The sequence below is a fragment of the Coenobita brevimanus genome, unplaced genomic scaffold, assembly GCF_032717465.1.
Source record: "Coenobita brevimanus isolate Jiangsu-jjx unplaced genomic scaffold, ASM3271746v2 jjx.HiC_scaffold_3714, whole genome shotgun sequence".
NCBI classification, from domain to species: domain Eukaryota; kingdom Metazoa; phylum Arthropoda; class Malacostraca; order Decapoda; family Coenobitidae; genus Coenobita; species Coenobita brevimanus.
In genome coordinates this window covers 151,475-161,734 of record NW_027644766.1, presented here as the reverse complement: position 1 = coordinate 161,734, position 10,260 = coordinate 151,475, and the positions used below count along the sequence as shown (strand labels likewise).

The window sequence follows — 10,260 nt, the reverse complement described above, 5'->3', positions numbered from 1 at the left end:
GGAACTGATCCCAAGTCGCAGGACTTGTTTATAAACGCTCCCACGTCCTAGGACTGGTCTAAGACATGGAGATTTTAGGTGTAGCCAGGGAGGTGATTTACGACTTAGGAATATTCCTAGGACCTGAAAATGGCTGAACAACAACAAGCTCCGAGGCGTCAGCAGAGAACTTTTCGCCCACGTAGGGACGTGTTGAATGAATTAAGTGATGCAGAACTGATAAGCAGATACCGTTTGGATCGTGCAGGAATTATTTTTGTTACTGACTTGGTAAGAGATGTCCTGCAAAGTCCATCTGAGACGAACCAGGCACTTACCCCGGAGATGAAAGTGATCATTTTGTTGAGATATTTGGCCACAGGTAAAATGCAACTATGCAGCAGTGATGATTTGAGACCCTCAGAGCCTACAGTCAGCAGAGTTATCTCACAGACATTAAATGTGTTCTACAGACGTGAAATAATGTGTAGATTCTTGAAGTTCCCCACAGACCCCCAAGAACTACAGAGGAAAAAAATCGAATTTATGGAGATTGCTGGCTTCCCCGGGGTGGTTGGAGCAATTGATGGGACACATGTGAGAATAATAGCCCCAAAAGAGTTTAAAGAAGAATATGTGAACAGAAAGCGGTATCATAGCATTAATGTACAAGTTGTTTTTGATGCCAAGTACAGAATTATTAACTGTTTGGCCAAGTGGCCAGGGTCAGTGCATGATGCTAGGATACTCGGTGAAAGTGGACTTAAAAGAATGTTAGTTGTGCTGTTGAAGCTTATGTCCATTGTCTCCATTTCTGTACTGAATATGTTGCCAAACGAGGTTGAATGCTCCCGCGTCGTCTGTATGTTTACAATACACGATAGCCTAGCGTCCACAGAAAAAAGAAAATGTAACTGGAAAAGAGATACATTCATCAAGAAATCCACCTACATTATTTCTATAATCATTTTGTGACTTAGAGTATTTTACTAAATAATATATCTCTCTATCTTGGCCAAAAACTGCATTTTCGAAAAAAAATATTGCTACAGTTAGCACTTTTCCTAAGTCTGGGACTTGGGAAAATTCCTGCGTAGGAATTGCCATGTACGTCCTAGGTAGTGTTTATGAATCGATTCCCAAGACACAGTCCCAGCTGAGAGCAGTTCTTAGGACCTTCCTAGGAACGTTTTTGAATAGGGGCCCAGGCGCCATAATTTGATTATATGGTTACCACCCAGCGTAGTAAATGGTTTCCTGGTGTACAGGAAACCATTTAGCTTGTCACTCAGTGTAGAATCACCCACAGGCAGAAGGACAAGGAAAGAATGAAGGAAAGAAAGACAGAAGAGGATGGAAGGAAAGAATGATGGAGGAAAGGAAAGGGCAGATCTCAATATCCACTTTTACGCAATGAAAAAACCAGATGGCTCAACTGCCTGGCTAAACAAACTTTCCTCAATTTCCTCCACATCCCCAAATGGAGGATGGAAGACTGCAGAGGAAGGGTTCATGTTTAAATAAGCCTGGGGTTGTAAATACTACTGTGTTAACTGAGCAAGGTAGTGAAATGGAGGGTGACAGGGCGACGTGGAGGCGATTTGTTTGTGGCCACCCCTATGGGATTAAGGCGACTGGCAATAGATAGACAGATAGTTAACTGATGCAAATACTAATATGTTAACTGATGCAAATACTATGTTGTTAACTGATGCAAATACTATGTTGTTACCTGATGCAAATACTATGTTGTTAACTGATGCAAATACTATGTTGTTAACTGATGCAAATACTATGTTGTTAACTGATGCAAATACTATGTTGTTAACTGATGCAAATACTATGTTGTTAACTGATGCAAATACTATGATGTTAACTGATGCAAATACTATGTTGTTAACTGATGCAAATACTATGTTGTTAACTGATGCAAATACTAATATGTTAACTGATGCAAATACTATGATGTTAACTGATGCAAATACTATGATGTTAACTGATGCAAATACTATGTTGTTAACTGATGCAAATACTATGTTGTTAACTGATGCAAATACTATGTTGTTAACTGATGCAAATACTATGATGTTAACTGATGCAAATACTATGTTGTTAACTGATGCAAATACTATGTTGTTAACTGATGCAAATACTATGTTGTTAACTGATGCAAATACTATGTTGTTAACTGATGCAAATACTATGATGTTAACTGATGCAAATACTATGATGTTAACTGATGCAAATACTATGATGTTAACTGATGCAAATACAATGTTGTTAACTGATGCAAATACTATGTTGTTAACTGATGCAAATACTATGATGTTAACTGATGCAAATACTATGATGTTAACTGATGCAAATACTATGTTGTTAACTGATGCAAATACTATGTTGTTAACTGATGCAAATACTATGTTGTTAACTGATGCAAATACTATGATGTTAACTGATGCAAATACTATGATGTTAACTGATGCAAATACTATGTTGTTAACTGATGCAAATACTATGATGTTAACTGATGCAAATACTATGTTGTTAACTGATGCAAATACTATGTTGTTAACTGAAGCAAATACTAATATGTTAACTGATGCAAATACTATGATGTTAACTGATGCAAATACTATGTTGTTAACTGATGCAAATACTATGTTGTTAACTGATGCAAATACTATGTTGTTAACTGATGCAAATACTATGTTGTTAACTGATGCAAATACTATGTTGTTAACTGATGCAAATACTATGTTGTTAACTGATGCAAATACTATGTTGTTAACTGATGCAAATACTAATATGTTAACTGAAGCAAATACTAATATGTTAACTGATGCAAATACTATGATGTTAACTGATGCAAATACTATGTTGTTAACTGATGCAAATACTATGTTGTTAACTGATGCAAATACTATGTTGTTAACTGATGCAAATACTATGTTGTTAACTGATGCAAATACTATGTTGTTAACTGATGCAAATACTATGATGTTAACTGATGCAAATACTATGATGTTAACTGATGCAAATACTATGTTGTTAACTGATGCAAATACTATGTTGTTAACTGATGCAAATACTATGTTGTTAACTGATGCAAATACTAATATGTTAACTGAAGCAAATACTAATATGTTAACTGATGCAAATACTATGATGTTAACTGATGCAAATACTATGTTGTTAACTGATGCAAATACTATGTTGTTAACTGATGCAAATACTATGTTGTTAACTGATGCAAATACTATGTTGTTAACTGATGCAAATACTATGTTGTTAACTGATGCAAATACTATGTTGTTAACTGATGCAAATACTATGTTGTTAACTGATGCAAATACTATGATGTTAACTGATGCAAATACTATGTTGTTAACTGATGCAAATACTATGTTGTTAACTGATGCAAATACTATGTTGTTAACTGATGCAAATACTATGTTGTTAACTGATGCAAATACTATGTTGTTAACTGTTAACTGATGCAAATACTATGATGTTAACTGATGAAATGCAAATACTATGTTGTTAAATACTGATGCAACTATGTTGTTAACTGATGCAAATACTATGTTAACTGATACGTTAACTGATGCAAATACTATGTTGTTAACTGATGCAAATACTATGTTGTTAACTGATGCAAATACTATGTTGTTAACTGATGCAAATACTATGTTGTTAACTGATGCAAATACTATGTTGTTAACTGAAGCAAATACTAATATGTTAACTGATGCAAATACTATGATGTTAACTGATGCAAATACTATGTTGTTAACTGATGCAAATACTATGTTGTTAACTGATGCAAATACTATGTTGTTAACTGATGCAAATACTATGTTGTTAACTGATGCAAATACTATGTTGTTAACTGATGCAAATACTATGTTGTTAACTGATGCAAATACTATGTTGTTAACTGATGCAAATACTATGTTGTTAACTGATGCAAATACTAATATGTTAACTGATGCAAATACTATGATGTTAACTGATGCAAATACTATGTTGTTAACTGATGCAAATACTATGTTGTTAACTGATGCAAATACTATGTTGTTAACTGATGCAAATACTATGTTGTTAACTGATGCAAATACTATGTTGTTAACTGATGCAAATACTATGTTGTTAACTGATGCAAATACTATGATGTTAACTGATGCAAATACTATGTTGTTAACTGATGCAAATACTATGTTGTTAACTGATGCAAATACTATGTTGTTAACTGATGCAAATACTATGTTGTTAACTGATGCAAATACTAATATGTTAACTGAAGCAAATACTAATATGTTAACTGATGCAAATACTATGATGTTAACTGATGCAAATACTATGTTGTTAACTGATGCAAATACTATGTTGTTAACTGATGCAAATACTATGTTGTTAACTGATGCAAATACTATGTTGTTAACTGATGCAAATACTATGTTGTTAACTGATGCAAATACTATGTTGTTACCTGATGCAAATACTATGTTGTTAACTGAAGCAAATACTATGATGTTAACTGATGCAAATACTATGTTGTTAACTGATGCAAATACTATGTTAACTGTTGCAAATACTATGTTGTTAACTGATGCAAATACTATGTTGTTAACTGATGCAAATACTATGTTGTTAACTGATGCAAATACTATGTTGTTAACTGATGCAAATACTACGTTGTTAACTGATGCAAATACTACGTTGTTAACTGATGCAAATACTATGTTGTTAACTGAAGCAAATACTATGATGTTAACTGATGCAAATACTATGTTGTTAACTGATGCAAATACTATGTTGTTAACTGATGCAAATACTATGTTGTTAACTGATGCAAATACTATGTTGTTAACTGATGCAAATACTATGTTGTTAACTGATGCAAATACTATGTTGTTAACTGATGCAAATACTATGTTGTTAACTGATGCAAATACTATGATGTTAACTGATGCAAATACTATGTTGTTAACTGATGCAAATACTATGTTGTTAACTGATGCAAATACTATGTTGTTAACTGATGCAAATACTATGTTGTTAACTGATGCAAATACTATGTTGTTAACTGATGCAAATACTATGATGTTAACTGATGCAAATACTATGTTGTTAATTGATGCAAATACTATGTTGTTAACTGATGCAAATACTATGTTGTTAACTGATGCAAATACTATGTTGTTAACTGATGCAAATACTATGTTGTTAACTGATGCAAATACTATGTTGTTAACTGATGCAAATACTATGATGTTAACTGATGCAAATACTATGTTGTTAACTGATGCAAATACTATGTTGTTAACTGATGCAAATACTATGATGTTAAACTGATGTTACTAAAGTGAAGCTGGAATTATTAGTGTGGTTCATTCAACTGGACAGACTTAGTTATTTTCTCTCTCTCTCTCTCTCTCTCTTTTTGCCTCTCTACACCGGACCTCACACGCCCCCCATCCAAGGGTAGGAAAAGAGGTATGGGTGGTTGTGCTGCTGCTACTGATGCAGACTATGCTGATACAGTACTAAGAAGGTATAAACAGCAACAAAAGACAAATGTTATCATGTACTATGCAAACAGTAATCACTAAAGAAGAGATACTACACAAAAACTCCTGAAAAAAAAAAATAATAATAATAATAGTAATAATTCTCACACATACAGAAGCACTAGACATGTGGGATCATCCTGGCCTTTGCTAAACTAGTGAAGAACCTAATGCCTGACAATTCCTAGGGTGCTAAGCTGACATACCCAATGGGTCCCTGGTAGAGTGATACTGCGTGTAAAAATCCTTGGGGTGTGGCTGACTGACCAGGCCTGCATCTACAAAGGATATGGAAAGGAAATCTGGTTTACCTTTAACATCACTGCCAGATGAATGGCTGCAGATTTCTTGCAATTCTGTCCAGCATCATCATCACAGCAGCAGGCCACGTTGGTTCACTGCAAAGTAAAGGTTTCTCCCATCTTCTTCCTCTCTGGTGTATTGTCTGTCAGCAGGTTCCATCAATTTCCAGCCAACCTTGATGTCAGAACAAGATGGCACCATGACACTCACCATCCACTCCTCCATCTGCCAACAAAAATCATTATCAGTGTCATCTTTGTTTTTTAATGGTTGCAACACGCTTGCATGCATCAGCCTAGATCACCTAATGGCGGCTCTCCATGCAACTCAAACTCTACCTGCCACCCTATTCAGTCCCTTATCCTTGGGGTCACAGTCAATGACTTCATCCAAGGTGTTTTTCTGCCTACCTCTCACAACTCTACCTCTAACGATAATGTTTCTCACTTTCTGCACCCAACTGTCAACCTCCATCCTCTCCACATGCCCAAACCACCTCAATCTACCCCTACTCATCACAACATCAACACATTCCAGTCCCATCCCACCTCTCAACTCTTCCATCATAAACCTAGACCCCCCCAGGCCTCACACGTAGGGATGCACTGTGCATCCACCTAATCACTGTCATTTCTGTCTGTTTGATCCTGCAAATATCCTCTTCATTTACTGCCCAGGTGTCACTACCATACAGCATTACGCTTCTAACATGCCACATACAAAGACCCTTAAGCATGGAGGGAGAGTCCTCTCCATGTCAGGAGAGGCAACAGCTCCCTGAACTTCTTCCAACCACTGCTCCCCCCAGCCACAGAGCTGCTCCAGCCCCATCACCAGCACATAACATGTCTCCCAAATAACAAAACTCTTCCACACACTCAAGAGATTCACCAGCAAGTTCAATCCTTTCACGTCTGACAATCTCCACCTGCTCACCCCGACACACGGCACACATAAAATCAGCATTATCTTGCAGTCTACCTCTGATACCACTACATCTCTTATGCACCCACTTATCACACACACCGCACAAGATGGAATTACTTCCCACGCCCTTGTGGCAAACTGCACATGGCCACTCTCCCTCGTCTTTGACAGTACCGCCACCAACCCTAGATATCATCACTTTTGTTTTATCTGCATTTACCCTTAAGCCCTTGTGCCCCATACCATCTCTCCACTTCCTAAATCTTTCCTCCGCCTCCCTTTCACTCTCTGCAATCAACACCAAATCATCAGCATACAACAACTCCCACGGGAGTCCGTTTCTAGAGTCACGTGAGAGGGCTTCAAGTACCATGATAAACAACAAGGGACTCAGAACCGACCCCTGATGCACACCAATGTTCACGGAAAACTCATCAACCAAATCTCCATTCACTCCTATCATCATCATCATCAATTCTCTTCTCACTCTTATACATGGAGCAGTTATGATCCAGAAAAAGGAAAATACATAAGTCATTATCATTAATATTTTTATTCATCAAGCCTTGCAATTCTCATTCATTCTGGGTAAGGTACAAATTAAGCATCACTCACCTTCTCACTCCATCCACGAAGGTCCCCTCATGCAGGTGTCCAGGCAACCACCCTTCCCCCCGTCAGGATCTCCCAGCAATAATGACTTGCATGGTTCAGCCAAGATCTGCAGCGCCTCCTTCTTGCTGCCTTCCTTACCGGGCTGATGCTTTCAGATATCAGCCTGTGAAAAGGATCACTCTAAGGAAAATATGCTGTGTGCCCATACATCTAGAGTTACTGTTCACATATTAAGAAAAAAAAAAAAAAACTACGCTGGGTGGTAACCATATAACCAAATGTTGGTGCATGGTGGTTTAGTGGGTAATTACAGTGCTCCAATCGGATTGAGCCGGTGCAGGTTTATATCCAAGGTGTGGTTGGGGTTCATTGCTCACATAATGCCACTCAGGGATGAGTGAGGCTGGCCACTCTCATCTTTGCCTAGCCCCGGGTTCCTATGCTCCTCATGGGGCAATGTAGGATTGGATGATGAAAAAAAATGAATGAAAAAAATGAAAATGAAAAACTAACATTATGGTACCATTTACTGGGAGAGATTTGGTTAGATGGTGAACTCTGCCAGTCTGCTGGCAAGAATACCATACTTCACTCAGCACACACTTTGGTGCACACAGTTTCTTGGTTTTAAGGAGATAAATTCAATATACACCTTTTCCTGAAACTAACTGATTCTACTACTTTCATTATTGTATATTCACCTGCTTTTCCACTTGCTAATCCTGTGATGCTTTGTTGGGTACAGCACACCACCATTTTACAACTGCCATGCATTTTTGAAACTCTCTATCCATCTACAGTATTGCCAGATGCATTAATCCTGTAAGGGATGGTTACAAACAAATCGCTTCCATGTTGCCCTATCCCCGTGCTATTTCATTGCCCTGCTCCCAGCTCACACCCCTCTCTCTCATATACCTCTCCCCTCCATCCCTCCATCTCATCCTTGGCCTCCCCCTCCCTCTCTCCCCCTCTGCCTCACTCACATACACTCTCCTTGTCAGTCTCTCACTCTCCATCCTCTCCACACGGCCAACTGTTTAATGTATTTTGCACTGTAATCATGAAAGCAAGAAAAAGATCAGAGACTGGTAATGAGAAATCAGGCATCACAGTGACTGTATAATAAATAAATGTTAAATTTGTATTGATCTCACAAGCAAATGACTGTACACTACAGCGACTGTATATACGAGGATGTGTTGCATTTTTTATACTGACTGGCAAACAGTGGGTATACAGTTTTATTTTCTACTGGTTCCTCTCATCACCAGCAACAACCACTTCCTTTACCACTTCCTTAGTTGGATGAAGTTAGATTAATGCTTAAAACTGCCAACTTCATTGTCTCATTTTTCTTCCCTGCAGTGTGGCTGGGTTAGAGGGGGTTACATTAATGCTTTGGGGAGTCTGAGGAGCAAAGGCACCCAGTCAGGTTAAGTTAGATGTGGTTAGGTTTGGATAAAACATGGGTTTTCCAATTTGTTATTCAATCCATTTGATATGAACCATTATTTTCCAGCAAAAATGTTTCTTTTCTCTGCATGGGTTCCTACATTCAATAGAGGGACGGAGGAGGCAGGAAAAACAGGGAAACGAGGCAATTCTGAAAATGAGTCAAAATGAACCACAAAAAATAATCAGAAAACCATTGTTTTATCCACAAATTGTGTTTGCTTGAAAGTACAAATGTATTCTTTGGGGAGTTAAAATTGTGCAATAATGGGGTCACAGAGTTATGGAGGGTGACAGCACTACAGTATGTAGCATACAGAAGAAAATAACAACAAGAGCAGAAAATGAAACTCTTTACCCATCTCAGCAAGAAGAAATGCACAGGCTCTACCATGCCTTAAAGAGGTGGTGATAAAATCCTTCACTACACTGCACGGCCCATCTTGGCCAACAGTTCTGAGCATCGGCCACAGGTCTTGGTGTGAGGGTCATCGCTGCTTCACTGAGGTGTGGCTTTTGAACTGGCACTCACTCAGAACATCCTGCCAAAAAGGAAACATGGAACTAGGTCTTTGTGAATGGCTAAGAGAATGTGAGTATTGTATGGCCGAGTATTCCAGTTCCCACCAGCCTTTGGCCATCAACAGGGCCTTCATTTCTTACACCACATTTATCTGATGCCTTATTTTACTCATCTCACCACAGCAGTGTTGCTAACTGTTGGGACATATCCCTAAACCTGGGGATTTTTTACTAATTTTCAAAGACGTAGAGATGGAAAGACCATCCATCCATTGCCAGACGCCTCAATCCCATTCAGGGTGGCCACAAACAAATCGCCTCCACATCACCCTGTCCCTCGCCATTTCACTGCCCTGCTCCCAACTCACACCCCCCTCTCTCATATATGCCCAGGCAAAATTCTTAAAAACCTAGGGATTTCAGATATTCAATTAATAATTAGTAGAATTTTTCATTAGAAAAACGGCCAATAAATATTGTGTCTTTTATGCAGTTATAAAGAGTAAAGCTTTGCTGTTTTCTTTCCATTCAGGCCTTAAGTTAGCTATACTGCTGTGCTGATTACCAATGAAATCTGATACTGAAATGCAAAAAGTGTTATAAACTGTTTCCTCGGAGCTGAAGATAAATTTCCACATCCAATTTCGTGGCAGGAAATATGACATTGCTGTATTTATTAACTGTTCCTCTATCATATAACGTATACTTTGTATTGTATTTTCACCCTCAGGAGCATCATGAATACTTAGAGGAATTATCAAGACAATGAAACATATTATAATTAACTATGCTGAAAACAAGCTATATAAACTTTATTTTTCTTATTCTTAATATACAGGAGTTCAGAAAACTGGATGCATATTGAAAAAAAAAAATAACTTTTTCTCTA

General features: G+C 37.7%; 1 long non-coding RNA gene across 1 annotated transcript; it reads right to left on the bottom strand.

Moving 5' to 3' along the window:
* Positions 1 to 5,866: 5,866 nt before the first annotated feature.
* On the bottom strand, positions 5,867 to 9,386 carry LOC145390250 (uncharacterized). Its single transcript, XR_013895597.1, has 3 exons — positions 9,208 to 9,386; positions 7,395 to 7,557; positions 5,867 to 6,077 (listed from the first exon to the last, which is right to left on the bottom strand). It is a non-coding gene; the product is annotated as an uncharacterized LOC145390250 (long non-coding RNA).
* Positions 9,387 to 10,260: the final 874 nt, after the last annotated feature.